This window comes from Scyliorhinus torazame, chromosome 8 (genome assembly GCF_047496885.1).
Source record: "Scyliorhinus torazame isolate Kashiwa2021f chromosome 8, sScyTor2.1, whole genome shotgun sequence".
Lineage (NCBI taxonomy): Eukaryota > Metazoa > Chordata > Chondrichthyes > Carcharhiniformes > Scyliorhinidae > Scyliorhinus > Scyliorhinus torazame.
Genome location: NC_092714.1, coordinates 176,921,680 through 176,946,839, shown reverse-complemented (window position 1 = coordinate 176,946,839; position 25,160 = coordinate 176,921,680).

The window sequence follows — 25,160 nt, the reverse complement described above, 5'->3', positions numbered from 1 at the left end:
CGAGGCCGCAGATAGTGAGTGGGGGTATTGGGCCGCCGAATTTGAACGTAAGGCTCTGTAGATTGCATTGGAAATCTAATCCCAGTAAGGTGGGGGCGCAGAGTTGGGGAAGGACGTTTAGTTTGTAGTTTTTGAACTCCCTCCCCTGCACCGTGAGGGTAACTATGCAGAATCCTTGGATCTGTACGGAGTGGGATCCTGCAGCTAGGGAAATCTTTTGTGCGCTGGGATAGGTGGTCAAGGAACAGCGTCTTACTGTGTCGGGGTGGATAAAGCTCTCCGTGCTCCCGGAGTCGACTAGGCATGGTGTCTCGTGGCCGTTTATTAGCACCGTTGTCGTCGTCGTCTGGAGTGTCCGGGGCCGAGCTTGATCGAGCGTAATTGAAGCGAGACGTGGTTGTAGTAGCGGAGTGGGGTCCGTTGTTGCCGTCCAAGATGGCGTCGGGGATGAACAAAATGGCCACCCCCATACATCGCACATGGCTGGGGGGTCACAAGATGGCGGCGGGGGTGGACAAAATGGCCGCCCCCACGCGTCGTACAGGTCTGGGGTGGTCCAAGATGGCGGCACCCTTCCTCCCCTCGTGGTGGCCGGGACCCAAAATGGCGGCGTCTGCGGGTCGCACATGGGGCGCTGGGGAGCGTTAGGACCGCGCGGGGCTCCCTCATCTCTGGGGACAGCGGTGGTCGGGACCCAAGTTGGTAGCGCCGGCGGGTCAGACGTGGGGCGCGGGGGGGGTGTTTGGGGGGCGTTAGAGACGCGCAGAACTCCCTCTTCTCCGGGGAGAGCGGTGGTCGGGACCCAAAGTGGAAGCGCCGGCGGGTCATACGTGGGGACGGGGATGAGGGGTTGGGGAGCGTAAGCGGCGTGCAGGGCTCCCTGTTATCCCGGGACCGCGGTGGTCAGGACCCAGAGCGGCTGCGCCTGCGGGTCGTACATGGGGTGCTGGGGGGGTTGGGGAGCGTAAACGGCTTGCAGGGCTCCCTGTTCTCCCGGGACAGCGGCGACCTCGCGGGACCGGCACACAACCGCGAAATGGCCCTTTTTCCCGCAGCTCTTGCAGATCGCTGCGCGGGCCGGGCAGCGCTGCCGGGGGTGTTTCGCCTGGCCGCAGAAATAGCAGCGGGCGCCCCCGGTGCGACTTGGCGTTTGGACCGCGCAAGCCTGTGGGGTGTCCGGGGGGGGGGTTTGTCGCGACGGGTACGTACGGAGCCCAATGGGCTGCCGCGCAGTCGGGGCCGTAGGCGCGGGTATTATGCGCGGCCACGTCTAGGGAGGCTGCTAGGGCCCGTGCCTCTGAGAGTCCTAGCGACTCTCTTTCTAGAAGTCTTTGGCGGATTTGGGAGGAATTCATACCTGCCACAAAAGCATCGTGCAGTAACATGTCCGTGTGTTCATTTGCGTTCACCGAAGGGCAGCTGCAGGCTCGTCCCAAAATCAGCAGCGCGGCGTAGAATTCGTCCATCGATTCTCCGGAACCTTGCCGTCTCGTCGCGAGCTGGTAGCGAGCGTAGATTTGGTTAACTGGGCGGACATAGAGACTTTTCAGTGCTGCGAACGCCGTCTGGAAATCCTCCGCATCTTCGATGAGGGAGAAAATCTCCGTGCTCACCCTCGAGTGCAGGACCTGTAGTTTTTGGTCTTCTGTGACCCGGCCGGTGGCCGTTCTGAGGTAGGCATCGAAACAAGTCTGCCAGTGCTTGAAGGCTGCTGCCGCGTTCACTGCGTGGGGGCTGATCCTCAGGCATTCCGGAATGATCCTGAGTTCCATAGTCCTTTTTAGGCACGCTTAATAAATTGTAGCGCACAAAGGCTCCGTGAGACGAATAGAGTGAAGTCGATGAGGCTTTATTAAGCATGTCTGTTCCCCCGCAGCTCGATAGTAGAATGGCCTGCGGGGGAGGACTCCGGCTTTTTATACTCCGCCTTCAGGGCGGAGCTAGAGGTCAACGGCCAACCAGGACCCGGGATCTGTCAGCCAGTGACATTAGGGCTTCCAGTCCCACATGACCCCTAATACATACTACCACAGTAATCAGCCCCGCTCTCGAGCCCCTTACACATACAGTAATCAGCCCCTGTCTCCAGCCCTTTACACAGAGAGTAATCAGCCCCTCTCTCCAGTCCCTTACACATACAGTAATCAGCCCCTCTCTCCAGCCCCTTACACATACAGTAATCAGCCCCACTCTCCAGCCCCTTACACATAGAGTAATCAGCCCCTCTCTCCAGTCCCTTACACATACAGTAATCAGCCCCTCTCTCCAGCCCCTCACACATACAGTAATCAGCCCCTCTCTCCAGTCCCTTACACATACAGTAATCAGATCCTCTCTCCAGTCCCTTACACAGACAGTAATCAGCCCGTCTCTCCAGCCCCTTACACATACAGTAATCAGCCCCTCTCTCCAGTCCCTTACACATACAGTAACCAGCCCCTCTCTCCAGCCCCTTACATATACAGTAATCAGACCCTCTCTCCAGCCCCTTACACATACAGTAATCAGACCCTCTCTCCAGTCCCTTACACATACAGTAACCAGCCCCTCTCTCCAATCCCTTACACATACAGTAATCAGCCCCTCTCTCCAGTCCCTTACACATACAGTAATCAGCCCCTCTCTCCAGCCCCTTACACATACAGTAATCAGCCCCACTCTCCAGCCCCTTACACATAGAGTAATCAGCCCCTCTCCAGTCCCTTACACATACAGTAATCAGCCCCTCTCTCCAGCCCCTTACACATACAGTAATCAGCCCCACTCTCCAGCCCCTTACACATAGAGTAATCAGCCCCTCTCTCCAGTCCCTTACACATACAGTAATCAGCCCCTCTCTCCAGCCCCTCACACATACAGTAATCAGCCCCTCTCTCCAGTCCCTTACACATACAGTAATCAGATCCTCTCTCCAGTCCCTTACACAGACAGTAATCAGCCCGTCTCTCCAGCCCCTTACACATACAGTAATCAGCCCCTCTCTCCAGTCCCTTACACATACAGTAACCAGCCGCTCTCTCCAGCCCCTTACATATACAGTAATCAGACCCTCTCTCCAGCCCCTTACACATACAGTAATCAGACCCTCTCTCCAGTCCCTTACACATACAGTAACCAGCCCCTCTCTCCAATCCCTTACACATACAGTAACCAGCCCCTCTCTCCAGCCCCTTACACATACAGTAATCAGACCCTCTCACCAGTCCCTTACACATACAGTAACCAGCCCCTCTCTCCAGTCCCTTACACATACAGTAATCAGACCCTCTCACCAGTCCCTTACACATACAGTAATCAGCCCCTCTCTCCAGCCCCTTACACATACAGTAATCAGACCCTCTCACCAGTCCCTTACACATACAGTAACCAGCCCCTCTCTCCAGTCCCTTACACATACAGTAATCAGACCCTCTCACCAGTCCCTTACACATACAGTAATCAGCCCCTCTCTCCAGCCCCTGACACATACAGTAATCAGACCCTCTCTCCAGCCCCTTACACATACAGTAATCAGACCCTCTCTCCAGTCCCTTACACATACAGTAATCAGACCCTCTCTCCAGCCCCTTACACATACAGTAATCAGACCCTCTCTCCAGCCCCTTACACATACAGTAATCAGACCCTCTCTCCAGCCCCTTACACATACAGTAATCAGACCCTCATCCACCACCACTACCACTCCTGCCACCACTGTGCCTTTTCAGTCTAGTAACGGGTGCCTGTGAATCTGTCTCCCTCGCCCATGGCAAGGAGCCTGTACAACAGGCAGACAATGGGCAGAGGCACGGTAACAACTTTCTGGCTCAGCATCACAACCTGGCAGATTGTCCTGCTGTTAGTCAGTCACTGAGATCCACTGGCCTCTTTCAGTCTGTGCCATGTCAAATCTGCTTGGCAATCATTGCTCGAAGTGAGTTAAAGGGTGCCCCACACTCATCACCTGCCCCTTGGCCACTTGGCGACATCGATTCAGTGGATCCAGGACTGACCTGCCCGATTCTCCACTGTCACCAGATGGTGGAGGGTGTCAATATTTTAGGAGATAAGAGCATAAGAACTATGAGCAGTAGTAGTCCATCTGGCCCCTCGAGCCTGCTCCGCCATTCAATGAGATCATAACTGATCTTTTGTGGACTCAGCTCCACTTTCCGGCCCGAACACCATAACCCTTAATCCCTATATTCTTCAAAAAACTATCTATCTTTATCTTAAAAACATTTGATGAAGGAGCCTGAACTGCTTCACTGGGCAAGGAATTCCATAGATTCACAACCCTTTGGGTGAAGAAGTTCCTCCTAAACTCAGTCTAAATCTACTTCCCCTTATTTTGAGGCTATGCCCCCTAGTTCTGCTTTCACCCGCCAGTGGAAACAACCTGCCCGCATCTATCCTATCTATTCCCTTCATAATTTTATATGTTTCTATAAGATCGATCCCCCCCCCCCCGCCCCCCCCCCCCCCCCCCCCCCGCATCCTTCTAAATTCCAATGAGTACAGTCCCAGTCTACTCAACCGCTCCTCATAATCCAACCCCTTCAGGTCTGGGATTAACCGAGTGAATCTCCTCTGCACACCCTCCAGCGCCAGTACGTCCTTTCTCAAGTAAAGAGACCAAAACTGAACACAATACTCCAGGTGTGCCCTCACTAACACCTTATACAATTGCAGCATAACCTCCCTAGTCTTAAACTCCATCCCTCTAGCAATGAAGGACAAAATTCCATTTGCCTTCTTAATCACCTGTTGCACCTGTAAACCAACTTTTTGCAACTTATGCATTAGCACACCCAGGTCTCTCTGCACAGCAGCACGTTTTAATATTTTATCATTTAAATAATAATCCCTTTTGCTGTTATTCCTCCCAAAACGGATAACCTCACATTTGTCAACATTGTATTCCATCTGCCAGACCCTAGCCCATTCACTTAACCTATCCAAATCCCTCTGCAGACTTCCGGTATCCTCTGCACTTTTTGCTTTATCACTCATCTTAGTGTTGTCTGCAAACTTGGGCACATTGCCCTTGGTCCCCAACTCCAAATCATCTATGTAAATTGTGAACAATTGTGGGCCCAACACTGATCCTTGAGGGACACCACTAGCTACTGATTGCCAACCAGAGAAACACCCATTAATCCCCACACTTTGCTTTCTATGAATTAACCAATCCTCTATCCATGCTACTACTTTACCGTTAATGCCATGCATCTTTATCTTATGCAGCAACCTTCTGTGTGGCACCTTGTCAAAAGCTTTCTGAAAATCCAGATATACCACATCCATTGGCTCCCCGTTATCTACTGCACTGGTAATGTCCTCAAAAAATTCCACTAAATTAGTTAGGCACGACCTGCCCTTTATGAACCCATGCTGCATCTGCCCAATGGGACAATTTCCATCCAGATGCCTCGCTATTTCTTCCTTGATGATAGATTCCAGCATCTTCCCTACTACCGAAGTTAAGCTCACTGGCCTATAATTACCCGCTTTCTGCCTAACTCCTTTTTTAAACAGTGGTGTCACGTTTGCCAATTTCCAATCCACCTAGTGAATTTTGGTAAATTATCACTAGTGCATTTGCAATTTCCCTAGCCATCTCTTTTAGCACTCTGGGATGCATTCCATCAGGGCCAGGAGACTTGTCTACCTTTAGCCCCATTAGCTTGCCCATCACTACCTCCTTGGTGAAAACAATCATCTCAAGGTCCTCACCTGTCATAGCCTCATTTCCATCAGATGGATCATGTACTGGTCAAATGTTCTCCTGGGTGATGTGGCGCTCTTGGAATTTTGCTGCAGTTGTCCCTACCGGGAAAATGGGAAGAATTCCATCACACTCCTGATGTACCTGTAATGACACCCGGATTTCTCTCGCTCTGTCAGAGAGAGAATTGTAACCCATCAGCTACCGATGGCGAGAGAGGGTGACAATTTTGGAAGTGAAACCAAAATGGTAATTCTGGCAAAGTCTCCATCAGCGACTCTTGCTAAAGCTAGAGTTCAATTTGTTCACCCTCGCTCCTGTATGTGTTACATTCACTGTTGCCATGACGTTGACAGTGAGAGCCACTGAAAACAACTCCAAATCTGCTGCTACCATTTGGCACAGTTTTGTTGTAAACTTCCTGTAGCGTCTCCATCTGTTGATATGTTGTTGCTTTGATGCATTTCAAGTTCATACACGGTCAGTACACCATGTAGCTTTGGTCTTAGTCCTACTCTTTTCTGTGACCAGAATCACCTTTCCTCTCTTTCTTCCCGTTGCTCTGTTCTCGCCCAAATGTTGTGGCGTTACTATTATTAAATCCAAGTACAGCTCATACCCATGCTGCAAAAAACGTGATAATACGGGGATATCCAAGTTATCTGAATTGGATCTGTTCGATAGTAATTTGTGCAGGTTTGTTTGAAATCTGCTCGTAATACCTGTCCCGCATTACGTCAAACCCACATTGGATGATGTCTCTTCAATAAATTAATACAACGTTTCTAGTTCCTAATTGATATTAAAGTTGGCATATATGTTCACCAAGTAAGACGGTGAAAACAGTTAGTATTGATTTACTGAAATAAAAATAAGAGATTTCTTGTGCTACATCCCAAAATACCATTTCTCTATGGGGACAATGGGACATGTGTGTTACACATGTTTGGAAGGAACAGGTGACTTATTGCCTGTGGTTCCCAATGTTCTCCACCATTGGGTTTTGTTGCTCTGTTTATCTGGTTATAAATATGGCGGCAATATGGTCGTCTTCCTTAATCCTAATTATGTTTGCTTTAGAGTCGGCAGGTATCTCTCGATACCGCCACAAGGTTCAAACCTGAATACTGGTCAAAGAGCCAATACACCAGTTAGTTAGTTCAAAGTCAATACCATTTATTTACACACACAGTAAGATCTCTTCATGCACAACAGTACTACAAACTAAACTATCTCGAACGCTAATGCCTATACTTAACTTCGGGTGCCCACTTAGTCAGAGGAACAATGGCCGTTGTGCGGATCTGAGGTTGTTGGGTTCGAAGATATACAGGAGAACAGCTAAGGTCGTCTGTCTGGTAGCGAGCGTTGACCTTGAACTTACTTGCTTCTGGTGATGCTGGTGGAAGTGTCTCTCCACTTGAGAGCCGAATCCAAGAGAGCGAATCTCTCGTGGGAGTTCCTTCTTATACTTGGAGGGGCTTCGCGCGCTTTCAGGCGGGCCTTAAACTTGGTCCCAATTAAATGGGCCGTTTCTCGATCACTGTTATCGATCTTGACCAATAAAGGGGTGGGTGCCCTGATGGCTGGGTGTGTCTTCATTTGCCTCGCTTTGTTTGTGCTTTTCGGTTGGGGAACTGGCGCCGGGATTAAGGACCCACGCACCCTGGACATGCTCTTTTCCACCTTCTTCCATCAGGAAAAAGATACCAAAGTTTGAGGTCACGTACCAACCGACTCAAAAACAGCTTCTTTCCTGCTGCCATCAGACTTTTGAATGGACCTACCTCGTATTAAGTTGATCTTTTCTCTACACCTTGCTATGGCTGTAACATTACATTCTGCAGTCTCTCCTTCCTTCCCTATGTACGGTATGCATTGTTTGTACAGCATGCAAGAAACAATATTTTTCACTGTATACTAATACATGTCACAATAATAAATCAAATCAAATCAAAAAAACCCAGCAAAAGTTAAAGTGGTCCCCACTACACCCACCCTACCCTCTGCAGCCATTCACCACTGGAAGCAGCAGCATTAGCTGTTTGGAAATGGGACCAGAAAGTCTCAATTTAGGAAGCTGACAGCCAAAGTAGATAGCCATCAGCTCGCAGTCCAGCAGCCAACAGTGGTTATGATTGGGACTATAGGCTGTCCAGCCACGACTCGGAGCCCAGACTGACAGTTAAGTCCAGGTTCTCATCAGGGCCAGGTTAACAAGCCCTGGCAAGGGGCCGGGTTCCAGGGACTCGGAATGGAGGATGGAAGGGGGAAGGCCTTGCAGGACAGTGCCTCCTATGGGCCAATGGGGCTGTGGATTTCCTGACTGGTATAGGCCTCCCCCTGCTGTGAGTGCAACACCAATGGTGACCATGAATTCACTGCTTCATGATCTCAATAGGGCCAAGGTCAGATGAATTTTACTGGCTGGCAGGGGAGTGTATAATGCAGCACCTCATGTCTGGGTCTGTTGTAAACTAATCGATAGAGATTGATTGTTGTATTTAGTCAATGACTCCATTCCCATTGGATCAAATGAGTTACCGGACAGCAGGTGGTAAACTAGATGAAAAGAAATGCTGGAAATCTGAAATAGGAACAAAAAAACTGGATAAACCCAGCAGATCAGACAGCATCTGTGGAGAGAGAAACAGAGTTAACGATGACCTTTCATGCAGACCAACAGGTCTTTGACCTGAAATGTTAACTCTGTTTTCCCTTCGCCGATGCTGCCGGTGCTGAGTTTTTCCAGTCTTTTGTGAACTTGGTGAACCTCGGCTTTTCGTGCCTTAACAATTCCAAATTCTTGGTACGTACGACCAGAGTATGAAAGCGTTCATTGTTCCGGCAGTGTAAAGGCCGCCTTCCTTTGGTCTAAGTCCGTGCCTATGGGGTCTTTTGATGTTGACGCTGGATAGCAAAAGTTAAATGCGAAAAAGTAAAATGTGCCATTCTCCAGCATTCACATCCATCCCTCACCAAGAGCACGGAAAAGAATCTGAAAAAATATATTCTTGTCATCGACTGGAGGATCGCAGGAATGTATCCCAAACATGATGTAAAATATGGCTTGAGTGACACGTTCTGTCTCCAGTCATTCCTCATTCAGAGCCTGTTCATTTGTCTTTCCATTGCAGGGGGATGTGGCATTGGCTCCAGTCCACAGTATAACTCTGCTCCTTGGAATACAGTTTTGTTCCCAGCAGATTACCGGTATGCATTGTGGATAAAGGAACTCTTAGATGTGGTTTTGGGAGAAAATATTTCTCCGAGGCTCATTGACACGATGTCAATTATCCCGGGGGATTTTCTGAAACTTCAGTTAAGAAGAATATTTTCTCACAAAGTAATCCTTATTATTTTTTCATGCCAGAGTCGAACTTGGCAGGAATCTCCTGGCTCTACGAGTAGAAACTCAAATTGGCAATGCTTGAAGTCAACAGCTGAATAGATCATAGAGAGTACAGTTCAGAGAGAGGGGAAAACAGGGCTGATTCTGCGAATGAATGCTCTGAGGGAACGGAGATCAGGAGTTCATCGGCCTGTAGTTCCTGATTTTCAAAAAAAAAAAGTATTATTAAACAATGAAAAAATCCACAGGCGAGTTTATTCTTGTTTCGCCTTCTTTACTGGTTTTCATCATCTGAATGCAAGGACTGAAATAACCCAATCCATAAATCCATAAAGCTTTACTGAAACACCACTCAGGAACATTCATCCAGCTGCCCGCCCCTGTATTGAGTGATACAACATTGATCATGAAAAAATGATAACTAAGACGGCTTTAATCGTTTTGACACTGGTTCCGTTTCAAAAGAAAGATCGGGTTTTGTAGACATCCCAAAGACCTCTACAGCCAATGAAGTAGCACCTGGGAAAATAGAGGAAATTCAGCAAGCAATTTGTACACAGTAGGATCCCCAAAACAGCCACGTGAAGGCAGCGAGAGGTGCGTGCAAGGCAGGTATCATTGGTATTGATTTGAGGGTGAGGTGACATATCTGGATATTAGGAGTGAGTCTGATTGTCAGGAATTGGCTGCTGGGTGAGTCATGTGGGTGTGGTCCATTGAGGAGTGTGAGAGGCTAGAGTGTAGGAGGTGCCAAGTCATAGAATCATAGAATCCCTACAGTGCAGATGGAAGTCATTTGGCCCACTGAGTTTGCAACCACCCTCCGAAAGAGCACTTTGCCTAGGCCCACTCCACTGCCCTATCCCTGTAACCAAACCTGCACATCTTTGGACACTAATGGACAATGTAGCATGGCCAATCCACCTAAGCTGCACATATTTGGACATGGGCAGAAAGTGCAAACTCCACATAGTCACCCAAGGCCTGAATTGAACTCGGGTCATAGGTGCGGTGAGGCAGCAAAGCTAACTACTGTGCCACCGTGCCACCATCACAGGCATTGATCACCCACCTGAGGTCATTAGGTACCTTGTGGCACTGCTGCCTGGTGATGATTAGGTAGAAGATGATGAAATGGAAGGGGGTGTTATTGGTTAAGGAAATTGTGTCATTGGTAATGATGATGCAGATCGGCGATGAGGGAGATGATGGAATTTGGATTGGATTGGATTTGTTTATTGTCGCGTGTACCGAGGTACAGTGAAAATTATTTTTCTGCGAGCAGCTCAACAGATCATTAAGTACATGGGAAGAAAAGGGAATAAAAGAAAATACATAATAGGGCAACACAAGGTATACAATGTAACTACATAAGCACTGGCATCGGATGAAGCATACACGGTGTAGTGTTAATGATGTCAGTCCATAAGAGGGTCATTTAGGAGTCTGGTAACAGTGGGGAAGAAGCTGTTTTTGAGTCTGTTCGTGCATGTTCTCAGACTTCTGAATTTGGGATATGTCGTGGAAAGGAACGTCGGGTGGAGGGAATACCCCAGGAATTGGGCGTTGGGGCCGAGTGGCAGAGCACTCGCCACATCCAGGGAAAAAGATTTGAATTGTCTCTTTAAAAAAAGTATGATTGGAATAGAAAAAAAATGAAGGTAGTTAGGGTACATTTGGAGGATGTTAATTATCGCCCAGAAATGAACTGGCCTGCTAAGTAATGAGCACCAAAATCACGAATGAATTCCAGTCAGTGCAATGTGTGGGAAATATATTATATCCCATGGGTCTTCATAACGCATTCTGTTTATGTCATGCATTAAAAATTAATTAGGTAAAGTTAATTAGCTAACGAGGTATAATAGATGGGTTTGATGGCAAACAAAACTCCTATGAGGTTTGGTTTCAGTATAGCTGGAGTCAGTGCTCGTCTTGATCTGACCATTGTTGTGTGGTAATGGTTTGGAACAATTAATTGTTTGAATATTAGTATTAGATGAAGTTTCAATGGCCATAAAATGCAGGAATGTCATCCCCATGAAATATGAAAAATATTTAATGTTATCGGCCTCAGTGTATGCGTACAATGGTTGACTTGGCTGACGATTGATAAACTCCTTTTTTATACTCAGCCAATGCCCCATTAAATGAGACAATACACATGAAGAGTTATTTCTGGAATATCATTAGGGTGGCATGCTGCTTCATCAGTCATATATCACCAGGCATTTCTGGCTTACAGATCTCTGGCACCGGGAAGCTGCCTAATGTTAGTTGAATAGAAACCAGAAGTGATGACATTTTAACAGCCACTAAAACAGTTGTCCCCTTGTTTGTTCCATTATCCTAAATGAGTGTATCCATTTTGCTCCTTAACCTCAGATTTCCAGCCATTCCTCAAACCCACCACTGAACACTGGTTAAGTAAGGAACATACGCTTTTCTGTACACAGTGAGATTAGCTCATTAACACGCTTTTCCCCACAGTCATACCGATCAATACCAAAACAATTACATATATCTGGAAATAAACTCTGCTCTTATCCCCATTGACTGTCTCCTGATTGATCTGCGAATCATTTAAATAATGTTTTACAATTACAGAATGCTGCACTCATTTGTTCTGACATGGTTATAGGTCAGTTACTTTGGGCGAACAACATCAATGATTCATTTCAGTGGTGCGCACTGATGGCCTAAGGAAATTACAGCACAAGTAGAATGGTAGAAGCATGCAGTATACAGAATAGCCATTTGGTCCATCATGCCTATGCTGGCTCTTTGAATGATCTCTCCAATTAGTCACACACCCCGCTCTTTCTGAACAGCCCTGCGCATTTGTTTCCGTTCCAAGTATGTGTATGTGTGTGTGTGTGTGTTGTCACACAAGGAAGTAATGAGGAAATTGGGTCCAGAAACGAGACCCCAATGCAGCAGGCACTTTAGGGGTTAAACAGACTGAGGGGGAAAAAACCTGGGGTATGCCCTCACCTCACTGAGTTATATTGCCCCAGTCAGGCTTAAACGAATTAGTAGAAGTACACGGGATGCCTCAGATCCATTGTTCTTCTGGATAATCCTGTCTGACCTGCTATTAGCCCATTACAGAGTTTGAAGGCTTCTTTGTCCAATGGGAGGTTAGTTGCATATCAATAGTATGGCTCTGTTCTTTTCTGTGAACTGGAGTGGGAAATCAAACAGCCAAGATAGAGCTGATGGGTTCAAGTCTGGACACCCCAAGCGAGAACCTTTGATTGAGGAACCGGCTGGGTGGAGCTTTGTGAGAGAGAGAGAGGGAAAACATGTTGTTCTGAACAGTTACAGAGTTAAAGACTTTGGAAATTGAGCGAGAGAGGTCATGAAATTTGCAAAAGAGAAGGCTTTAGAAATCATAAAACCATAAGATCATAAGACATAGACGCAGAATTAGGCCATTTGGTCCATCGGGTCAGCTCTGCCATTTAATCATCCCCATTCTCCTGCATTCTCCCCATAACCCCTGATCCCCCTAATGATCAACAACCTACTATCTCTGTATTAAAGAGACTCAGTGATATGACCTCCACAGCCTTCTGTGGCAAAGAATTCCACAGATTCATCACACTCTGGCTGAAAAGATTCCTCCTCATCTGAGTTTTAAAGGATCGTCCCTTCAGTCTGAGGATGTGCCCTCGGATTCTAGTTTTTCCGTCTAGTGGAAACATCCTCTCCACGTCCCTCTCGGTATCCTGTAAGTTTCAATAAGATCCCCCCTCATCCTTGTAAACTCCATGGAGTACACACCCAGAGTCCTCAACTGCTCCGCATATGACAAGCTCTTCATTCCAGGGATCGTTCTTGTGAACCTCCTCAGGACCCTTTCCAAGACCAGCACATCCTTCCTTGGATACGGCCGAGAGAGGTCATGAAAGTTGCCACCAAGGTAGGCTTTAGAAAAGGGTTCTGAACGAATGTCACTAACAGAAGAAAAATTGCTTCATAAACGCAATGTTGCTAACTTTTGCCTTAGTTTAATTGCTCTGTTCTATCACCTTTGCTCTTGAGTCGCCAGGTATCTTTCTGATATCGCCACGTGGTTCAAGTTAACTTAGTAAGAGTTAAATCAAAGCACATTTATTATATACAGTAATCAATGCTCATGCATAAATTCTACGTCTAAGCTACTTCCTACAACTAACAGGCCAATACTTAACTTGGAAATGGCCCACCAGGTCAGAGAAACGAATGGCCTTTCGTTCGGGTTCTGAGCCTACGGGATTCGAAGCTGGTACAGATTGATAGCTAGGAGCGTCTATCTCGTTGCGAGCGTTGAAGTAAGACTTATGGGATGTTTCGCGATGGCTGGACCGGTCACTGTCAAGGGTTGGTCTGCGTTGCTGAGCGACCCGGTCAGAAGAAGAAGCAGAAGGGTGCAGGAGGATGCATAAGGGCTGATTTGAACTTGGACTCTATTCTTATAGTCCCCAGGGGCTTCCCGCCTTTCGGGGTGGACACTGTACCTGGTTCCAAGTGATTGGACTTTGTCCCAATCACTTGATTCGATATTCTCCAATGCTGGAGCGATTCCTTGATCGATGGGCGGTCTTGAGGTGATCGTTCACCTCCCTTTGTGTAGGCTCCTGTTGGCGCTGAAAAGTCTGAGTTGGTTTTCTGTGTCTAAATTGTTGCACATTGTTCCCGGGGATTGCTCATTAATATGCAGATGGCTGGTGTTTTGTTGTGCTGATGGTTCCTGGTATCGATCTTGTCGGGCCTTCCCAGAGGTGAATACACAGTCTACCTGTAGCTGCTTCTTTTAGTCCTGTTGGCTGATTTTCCCATCAGCCTTTGCCGTTCGCCATTTTAAATCGGCGTTAGCCATTCTTAATCGGGAGTTAGCCATTTTAACTGGCTTCATCAAGTAGTATCTTTGTCTGCCTATGAAAGTGGCATGAAAGATGCATGTTTTGTTACGGTGTGGTTTAATGGGAACTAGCGTGTTAAGATTAAGAAACTACATGTAATTTGCTATTGTTAGGGTTAAAGTTTAAAAGTTGAAAGATTGTTTTCTTTTCTTTTGTTTTAGTCAAATTTATTTATAAAATAACCAAGCCCTATTTCTTATATTATCACACCTGGAACAAATCAATCTTTCAACCCCACCTTAAAACTTAAAAAGGTTATGATCCTGGTCCAGTCTCTTAGCCTCTGTTGATTGCTGACCTGGCGTCCGTAACAAATTGGGGGCTTGTGGCCAGGAATCTTACATATAATTCCTTGTTTGGTTTGGGGTTATAGCACTTAAAGACAGTTAGTGTGTGTGAATCGATTGCATTCTTTCCGGGTTTGCAACATTGAATAAGGAATGACTGGAGATGGCCCTTACAGTTGCAAAAGATGTCCTCGGGATGCAGGAAATAACTCAGGAGGAGGGACAAGGGAAATTGAAAACCAAGCTGTTGAGTTTGGCAGAGAAACTGCAGTTAGCCCTGCTAAAAGGGGCAAAGAAGGCAGAGATAATACAAATCATGGCTCAATATTTAAACGTAGCAGTGACACAGTCTAACCCATTAAAATTAGTTTGAATCCAATTAAAATGAAAGAATTGGAAATGCAGCAAAAACTGAGAGAAATGGAAATGGCAAATGAAGCCAAAGAAAAAGAGAGGTGTGTTCAAAGGGAAATGGAAAGGGCTAAGACTGAAATGGAAAGGGAAAGATTAGCAAAGGGAGAGAGAGAGAGAGAGAGATTGGCCATGGAAAAAGCAAAGGACAAAGAAATAGAATGTGAACTTCGGAAACTAGCACTGCAAGGAGAGCAAAAGCGTAACGTGTTGGAGGCAAAGGCAGGAGGTGAGGAAGTTTTAGGGGAAGAAAAAATACCCCTTATTCAAAGGTTTAGTCGGGATATGTTTCAATATGTACAAGTTTTCCAAGATTCGATGAGAACGATGTTGAAGCATACTTTATGTGCTTTGAGAAAGTAGCAAAACAATTAAGTTGTGCATAGGCCATGTGGTGGTGTTGGTTCTAATAAAGTTGGTAGGTAGAGCTAGTGATGTGTTTGCCTCACTATCAGAGGAGGTATCTGGGGATTATGATGTGGTGAAGAAAGCCTATAGGCAGAAGTTTAGAAATCTAAGAAAAGAACCAGGTCAGACCTATATAGAATTTGAAATAATTAGTTTTTCAAATTACATTTCTTTTCCAATTAAGGGGCAATTTAGCATGGCCAATCCACCTACCCTGTACATCTTTGGGTTGTGGGGGTGTGACCTCTACATGGACAGTAATCTGGAGCCGGGATCGAACCCAGGTCCTTAATGCCGTGAGGCAGTAGTGCTAACCACTGCGCCACTGTGCCGCCCTGAATTCGAAAGAATTAAACAAGCTGATTTTGATAGGTGGACAAGAGCACTGAAAATAAACCAAAGCTCAAGAGGCGCTTTGGGAAAAATTATTTTCGAGGAATTCAAAGATTCACTTTCCGCAGTCGTGAGAACTCATGTGGAAGAGCAGAGAGTTAAAACGGCTAGACAGGCCGCAGAAATGGCGCAGAATTTGTTCATAAAGCAAAGTTTAGTGTATGACATCAATTTAAATCTACAATGGATAAAACCTGGGGACATGAGATGTTCACGGGGGACACGTCCATGCAGAGGAGGTGTAGTTGGTGATGTCACCTTGGAGCCATGTCTCCGTAATCCCAACTATATCATATCTCTTTATGTCTATCTGTGCAACTAATTCATCCATTTTTATTTTGAATGCTCTGCGCATTCAGATACAAAACCTTAAGACTAGTGCTTTTAACATTCCTTGTTCCGTCCCTACTATTTTGTACAATGTTATTATCTGATACAGGCCCTTGAATTCTCTGCCTGTCACTTTTCTTATTCTCCTTTCTGTCCTTTTCTCTTGTTCTTGATTCCCCCTGCTCTGAATCCTTACATAAGTTCCCATCCCCCTGCCATATTAGTTTAAACCCTCCCCAACCACTCGAGCAAGTACCCCTCCCCCAAGGATATTAGTCCCGATCCTGCTCAGGTGTAACCCGTCCAGTTTGTACAGGTCCCACCTCCGCCAGAACCGGTCCCAATGCCCCAGGAATATGAAACCCTCCCCCTCACACCACCTCTTCAGCCACATATTCATCCAATATATCCTCCTATTATTTCTACTCTGACTAGCACATGGCACTGGTCATAATTCTGAGATCACTACGTTTGAGGTCACATTTCTCAACTTTCTTCCTAACTCCCGATATTCCGCTTTCAGGACCTCATCCCTTTTGTTACCTATGTTGTTCATGCCGATGTGTACCATGACCACTGGCTGTTCACCCTCCCCCTCCAGAATGTCCTGTAACCGCTCTGAGACACCCTTGACCCTAGCACCAGGGAGGCAACATACCATTCTGGAGCCTCATTTGTGGCCACAGAAACAACTATCTATTTCCCTTACAATTGAATCCCCGATAACTATTGCATTCCCATACTTTTTATTCTTCCCCTCTGCAGCAGAACCAACCGTGTTGCCACAAGTTTGGCTGTTGCTGTTTTCCCCTGAGAGGCCATTCCCCTCAACAGTATCCAAAACGGTATATCTGTTTTGCAGGGGAATGGACACAGGAGATTCCTGCATTGCCAGCCTAGCTCTCTTGCTCTGCCTGGTGGGTCACATATTCCCTTCCTGCCTGTGGAGTCTGAGCCTGCTATCCACGATACTCTCTGCCTCACGGATGCTCCACAGTGTACCCTTCCTCTGCTCCAGCTCCGATACTCGGGTTTCCAGGAGTTGTAGCTAGAGATATTTCCTGCACAAATGGAGGCCCTGGGCACTGGAAATGTTCCCGGCCTCTCACATGGAGCAAGAGGAGCTCCTGCCATGGCTTACCCCTTTAATTTAAGCCTTTGGAGGATGCCTGATATTCGATTAAATCCAATTCTCTCTGCCCCTTCTTTCCTTGTCCTCGTTACTACCAATTATAGCCCTTACAGATTATAAACTGTTAGCGGAAGAAATTGCTATATGTGTCAGGATCGGTATAATAAAGATATCTCAAAGTATTGTAATAGCACAGGTCAAGGGCAAACCAGCAGGCAAGGGGTTAAATATATACTAAGGGAAACCAGCAAGCAAGGCGTTAAAGTCACCCACATTGGAAATGATTTAATCATCTCACAGAGTATTTGAATATGAAAAGGAAAACACAGGAGGCCCCAGTAAGCCTAAGGGATCCATTGTCCAACACATTCGCACCTCTTCTAGAAGTTAAATATGTTAAGCACGAATCCATGAGATTGTGAGGAAACATTGTATTCTTTAATCGTTTCCCCATTACGGGGACCAGAAAATATGCATACTGATCACTTTGTACTGTTCCGAATGATTCAGTGACGTCAATACCTGCTTGTGACTCTAAAGAACTTTAAATATACATGCATGTAATTCTGAAGACAGGCAGCGCTGACTTTTGCGAGCTACATGATGGTCGTGGAGTCTGTCTCTCCTGTGTGCACACAGTTTTTCTGAATTAAACAAAGTTTTACCAACACCACGAGGTCGAGAACAGACTTTGAGGCTTTTCTTCCCTCCAACATAAACCACACAACTTATTTTCAAACTATAATTGATGAAAATTGTAAAGGCTTACTCACCTTGGACACTACTTACATCACATCAGTGGGTAGCACTGTTGCTTTACAGCACAAGGGTCCCAGGTTCGATTCCTGTCTTTGCAGAGTCTGCAGGTTCTCGCCGTGTCTGTGTGGGTTTCCTCCAGGTGCTCCGGTTTCCTCCCACAAGTCCCGAAAGATGTGCTGTTAGATGAATTGGACATTCTGAATTCTCCATCTGTGTACCCGAACAGGCGCTGAAGTGTGGCGACGAGGGGATTTTCACAGTAACTTCATTGCAGTGTTAATGTAAGCCTACTTGTGACAATAAAGATTATCATTTTTATTATTACTATTCAGCTCTCTTGTAGCCTCAGCTGCAACAGTGCAAGACCACACTCTGAAGATTTAAAAGATACAAAGCAAGGAGAAAAAATAAAGAGCACCTCTTCCGTAAATCCCACTCTGCTTCAAATTCCCAAATTTAAAGCTCACTCCAGATGTGGACTCTCTCCCACTGCTCGTGTGCAAAGCTCACTGCGAGTACACTTGAAGCTCTTTACTTAAATAGAGCTGAGATTGTCTGAGTTGACTCACACACCAGTTATGCTTCAAATTATGTCATCAACACTTCTTGCCTGCTAACCAGGCTTCAGGAGATTGACAAATAACTGGCAGTCAACTATTTAGGCAGCACGGTTGCACAATGGGTAGCACTGTTGCTTCTAAACTTATAGAAAAGGAAAAGACTTGTCAATTCAATCCCCATTCTGCTTCAAATTCCCAAGTTTAAAGCTCGCTCAGGCTGTGGCCTCACTCCAGTTGTTGCCCCTCATAAGAACTAGGAACAGGAGTAGGCCATTTGGCCCCTCTAGCCTGCTCCGCCATTCAATGAGATCATGGCTGATCTTTGTGGACTCAGCTCCACTCTCCGGCCCGTACACCATATCCCCGAATCCCTTTTTTCTTTAGAAAGGTATCTATCTTTTTCTTAAAGACGTTTAAAGAAGGAGCCTCAACTGCTTCACTGGGCAAGGAATTCCAGAGATTCACAACCCTTTGGGTGAAGAAGTTCCTCCTACACTCCATCCTAAATCTACTTCCCCTTATTTTGAGGCTATGCCCCCTAGTTCTGCTTTCCCCAACCAGTGGAAACAACCTGCCCGCATCTATCCTATCTATTCCCTTCATAATTTTATATGTTTCAATAATACCCCCCCCCGCATCCTTCTAAACTCCAATGAGTACAGTCCCAGTCTACTCAACCTCTCGTCATAATCTAATCCCCGCAACTCTGGGATCAACCTAGTGAATCTCCTCTGCACTCCCTCCAGTGCCAATATGTCCTTTCTCAGGTAAGGAGACCAAAACTGAACACAATACTCCAGATGCGGCCTCACCAACACCCTATACAATTGCAGCATAACCGCTCTAGTCTTGAACTCCATCCCTCTAGCAACGAAAGACAAAACTCGATTAGCCTTCTTAATCACCTGTTGCACCTGCACACCAACTTTTTGCGACTCGTGCACCAGCACATCCAGGTCCCTCTGCACAGCAGCATGTTTTAACATCTTACCGTTTAAATAATAATCCATTTTGCTGTTATGCCTCCCAAAATGGATAGCCTCACACTTGGCAACATTGAATTCCATCTGCCAGACCCTAGCCCATTCACCCAACCTATCCAAATCCTTCTGCAGACTTCCGGTATCCTCTGCACTTTTTGCTTTACCACTCATCTTAGTGTCGTCTGCAAACCTTGCCACATTGCACTTGGTCCCCAACTCCAAATCATCTATGTAAATTGAGAACAACTGCGGGCCCAACACTGATCCTTGAGGGACCCCACTAGTTACAGGTTGCCAACCAGAGAAACACCCATTTATCCCCACTCTCTGCTTTCTGTTAGTTAACCAATCCTCTACCCATGCTACCACTTTACTCTCAATGCCATGCATCTTTAGTTTATGCAGCAACCTTTTGTGTGGCACCTTGTCAAAAGCTTTCTGGAAATCCAGATATACCACATCCATTGGTTCCCCGTTATCTACTGCACTGGTAACGTCCTCAAAACATTCTACCAAATTAGTCAGACATGACCTACCCTTTGTGAACCCATGCTGCATCTGCCCAATGGGACAATTTCCCTCCAGGTGCCCCGCTATTTCCTCCTTAATGATAGATTCCAGCATTTTCCCTACAACCGAAGTTAAGCTTACCGGCTTATAGTTACCCGCTTTCTGCCGACCTCCTTTTTTAAACAGTGGTGTCACGTTTGCTACTTTCCAATCCTCTGGGACCACCCCAGAGTCGAGTGAATTTTGATAAATTATCACTAGTGCGTTTACAATTTCCCTAGCCATCCCTTTTAACACTCTGGGATGCATCCCATCAGGGCCAGGAGACTTGTTTACCTTTAGCCCCATTAGCTTGCCCAATACTGCCTCCTTAGTGATTACAATCATCTCAAGGTCCTCACCTATCATATCTTTATTTCCATCAGTCACTGGCATGTCATTTGTGTCCTCCACCGTGAAGACTGACCCAAAAAACCTGTACAGCTCCTCAGCCATTTCCCCGTCTCCTATTATTAAATCTCCTTTCTCATCTTCCAAAGGACCAATATTTACCTGAGCCACTCTTTTTTGTCTTATATATTTGTAGAAGCTTTTACTATCTGCTTTTACGTTCAGAGCCAGTTTACTTTCATAGTCTACCTTACTCTTCTTTATAGCTTTTTTAGTAGCTTACTGTTGTCCCCTAAAGACTTCCCAGTCCTCTAGTCTCCCACTAATTTTTGCCACTTTGTATGTTTTTTCCTTCAATTTGATACTCTCCCTCACCTCCTTAGATATCCACGGTCGATTTTTCCCCTTTCTACCGTCTTTCTTTTTTGTCGGTATGAACCTTTTCTGAAAACTGTGAAAGATCGCTCGGAAGGTTCTCCACTGTTCCTCAACTGCTTCACCATGAAGTCTTTGCTCCCAGTCTACCTTAGCTAGTTCTTCTCTCATCCTATTGTAATCGCCTTTGTTTAAGCACAAAACACTAGTGTTTGATTACCTTGTCATCCTCCAACTGTATTTTAAATTCCACCATATTGTGGTCGCTCCTTCCAAGAAGATCCCGAACTATGAGATCATTAATCAATCCTGCCTCATTACACAGGACCAGATCTAGGACCGCTTGTTCCCTTGTAGGTTCCATTACATACTGTTCCAGGAAATTATCCCGGGCACATTCTATAAACTCCTCCTCAAGGCTGCCTTTACCAACCTGGTTAAACCAATCGATATGCAGGTTAAAATCTCCCATGATAACCGCTGTACCATTTCTACATGCATCTGTTATTTCTTTGCTTATTGCCTGCTCTACCATCCTGTTACTATTTGGTGGCCTATAGTCTACTCCTACCAGTGACCTTTTCGCCTTACTATTCCTGATTTCCACCCAAATTGATTCAACCTTGTCATCCATAGCACCAATATCATCCCTTACTATTGTCCGGATGTCATCCTTAAACAACAAAGCTACACAACCGCCCTTACCGTCCATTCTATCCTTTCGTATAGTCTGATACCCTTGGATATTTAACTCCCAGTCGTGACCATCTTTTAACCATGTTTCAGTAATGGCCACTAAATCATAGTCATTCACGATGATTTGCGCCATCAACTCATTTACCTTATTTCGTATACTACGAGCATTCAGGTAAAGCACACTTATGCTGTTTTTTATGTCTTTGTTATGAATCCTAACACCTTGATCAGTAACTTTTCGCAATTTATTTTTCCTCTTACCCTTTTTCCTAATTTTCCTTGTCTTTGAACCCATATCTCTACATAATAACCTGTCACGTAACCTGCTACCTTGATCTCCATTAACCATTATGCTGTCCATAGCTTTACACTTCCCTTCCCCCCAACTTGCTAGTTTAAAGTCCTTGTGACCAACCTATTTATCCTATTCGCTAGAACACTGGTCCCAGAATGGTTCAGGTGAAGACCGTCCCAACGGTACAGGTCCCTCCTGCCCCAGTACTGATACCAATGCCCCATGAAATGGAATCCCTCTTTCCCGCACCACTCCTTTAGCCACGTGTTAACTTCCCTAATTTTCTCAACCCTATGCCAATTGGCACGTGGCTCGGGTAGTAATCCAGAGATTATAACCCTGGAGGACCTGGTCTTTAATTTAGTCCCTAGTGTTTGATAATCCCCAAACAGGTCCTCTTTCCTAGTCTTACCTATGTTGTTAGTCCCAACGTGGACCACAACAACTGGATCCTCCCCCTCCCTCTCCAAAATCCTTTTAAGCCGATCAGAGATATCCCTCACCCTGGCACCGGGCAGGCAACACACCATGCGGGACTCTCGATCTGGCTTACAAAGGATGCCATCAATCCCCCTAATTATAGAATACCCTACAACTACCACTTGTCTTTTTGCTCCCCCCTCTTGAATGGCTTCCTGTACCACGGTGCAGTGGACAGTCAACGCATTCTCCCTACAGCCCTCTTCCTCATCCACACAGGGAGCAAGTACCTCATACCTGTTGGACAAGGTCAAGGGCTGAGGCTCCTCAACTCCTAAACTCAGAATCCCCCTACCTGCCTCCCTTGCAGTCACACCACTCTGTCCCTGACCACTGACCGAATTAACAGAACTTATTCTACCGGGTGTGACTGCCTCCTGAAACAAAGCGTCCAGGTAATTTTCCCCCTCCCTGATGTACCGCAGTGTGTGCAGCTCGGTCTCCAGCTCATCAATTCTGAGCCGAAGCTCCTCGAGCAGCCAACACTTGCTGCAGATGTGGTCACTGTCGGTCTCAATGGGATCCACCAGTTCCATCATCATACAGCAACAGCACATCACCTGTCCAGCCATACTCAACTAGTTAATTAATTTAAATAATTTTTTTTTTAATAGAACCTCAAGGATTAACCCGAACACCAACAAAAACACAGCCCTCTCTCGCCACTCACCCGAACTCAGTCACTCACCTAAACTCAAATGTACTCTGTTCCAATCAGCACTCAGTCACTCACCTAAACTCAAATGTACTCTGTTCCAATCAGCACTCCGTGACTAAAGGCACTCCTGCCACACCTTTTGTGCACTCCCCTCTCCCAGCACTGTCCCGGCTCTCTCTCCTCTCGCACTGTTTTCGCTGTCCCGGCTCTCTCTGCTCCCGCGCTGTTTTCGCTGTCCCGGCTCTCTCCTCCCGCGCTTTTTAAATCTCCCAGCTCTCTCCTCCCGCGCTGTTTTCGCTGTCACGACTCTCTCTCCTCTCCCACTGCTTATGCGCAAAGCTCACTTGGGACATACAAAAGTAATTACGCAGGATATAGATATCAGGAATGATGTTCCCATTAAGCAACACCCATGCAAGTTCAATCCATTAACTAGAGCACAGGTACAAATAGAGATGGCTGAATTACGTAAACGCAAAACAGAACGCCTTGACAGAGTTAATGAAGGACGAAAAGCGAAAAATCAACTGGTATGGGAACTTCATCCAGCAAGAGGCATCAGTGATGATTACATGGAAGAAAAAGATAGCTTGGAAAGGCAGATTCAGAATAATCCTGGGATTCAGCATCAGATTATACAGGAACTCCAGCATTCCAGCAATCATCTGCATGAGACCAAAGAGGAATGCCAACAAAGATGAGAACTGCTTACCAGACAACAGGTTGCAGTGAAAGAAACTGCAAGAACGGTGGAGCTCCGAGAGCATTCAAATTCTTTTCACAATGGTGACACAGAAAGTAATAACATTAGGATCTAGTCAGGAAGCAGTCTCACTGGTTCACAGAGAGCATCGTCTGCGGTGCAAAACGGAATCTGGAAGCTGAAGAACTGGTACAAATGTAGCCAGAATGGTCAGCAAACACTTCAACACGCAATGACTGATGTTTGACACTGTCCAAATGCACCAACTGTTACCAATTATTTTTGGCTTTCCTCAACAGACAGAAAAAGAAGCAGGATCCAAACTCATTGATAAATGTGAGGAACGGATGATGAATGCTGCGGCGACGATCACAGATCTGTTGTATCGTCGAGTGAAAACACTGCTGGTAAAGGCGGACAACTGCAAGTAACTGAACTTGAGAGGCCTCTCATGAGATTTACGACGCTTGGAACGACTCACGTGATCTAACGGGATCTTGCAAGACGTTGAAATCTGGATCTCACCCTCACTGAGCGACATTCAGATTTACATATTCAAGTGAGCAGCTCATATAAAGTTTCACCGCCTGATGTTCCCAAGGTCCAGAAACAAAGACCAGGGGCGGGATTCTCCCCTCCCCGGCCGGGCGGGGGGTCCCAGTGGGATGGAGTGGCGTGAACCAGTCCAGCGTCGGGCCGCCCCAAAGGTGCGGATTTCTCACCTTGAGGGGCTAGCCCAGCATCGGAGTGGTTGGTGCGCCGCCAGCCAGCGGGAAAGGCCTTTGGCGCCACGCCAGCCAGGGCCAAAAGGACTTCGCCGGGCGGCGGAAGTCCGCGCTCGCGCGGAAGCGTTAGCGGCTGCTGACGTCATCCCCGCGCATGCGCGGGGGGGGTGGTGTCTCTTCCGCGTCGGCCATGGTGAAGACTGTGGCCGAGGCGGAGGGAAAAGAGTAAAAGAGTGCACCCACGGCACAGGCCTGCCCGCGGATCGGTGGGCCCCGATCACGGGCCAGGCAATGGTGGGGGTACCCCCCCCCCCCCCCCCCCCCCCCCCCGGGGCCAGATTGCCCCATGCCCCCCCCCAGGACCCCGGAGCCCGCCGGGAAGAGAGGTGGTTTGATCCTCGCCGGCGGGACAGGCATTCCAGCAGCGGGACTCCGGCCCCTAGCGGGCCGGAGAATCGCCGGGGGGGGGGCTCGCCAACCGGCACGGCGCGATTCCCGCCCCCGCCGAATATCCGGTGCCGGAGAATTCGGCAACCGGCGGGGGCGGGATTCACGCCAGCCCCCGGCGATTCTCCGACCCGGCGGGGGGGCGGGGTCGGAGAACCCCGCCCCATGCCAGGGAGACCTGACCATGGCCCCATTTAGCACTGGCCAACACAAATCTGGACTAGGCATACCGGCACCTGGAGGGGTTCCCTGGGCCCTCGGAGGCCCCCGGGTGGCACTGTCAGGGTGCCCAGGTGGCACTGCCAGGCTGGTAAGGGGCACTGTCAGGCTGGCAGTGCTAAGGTGCCTGGGTGGCAGGTTGCCCATGTTAGGGACCAGGTTCTGGGTGCCCTGCCCTTTTGGGGTGGGGTGAGAGGGGGCTTGAGGACCACCTAAAAGTTACATTGGGGCACTGGGGCGTCCGGAGGCCACAGTGGGGAGCCCAAGGGGGTTGGAGAGAGCGGGGCTGCATTAAAAAATTCAGGAAATGCAGGTACATAGAATTTACAGAATTTACAGTGCAGAAGGAGGCCATTTGGCCCATCGAGTCTGCACCGGCTCTTGGAAAGAGCACCCTACCCAAGGTCAACACCTCCACCCTATCCCCATAACC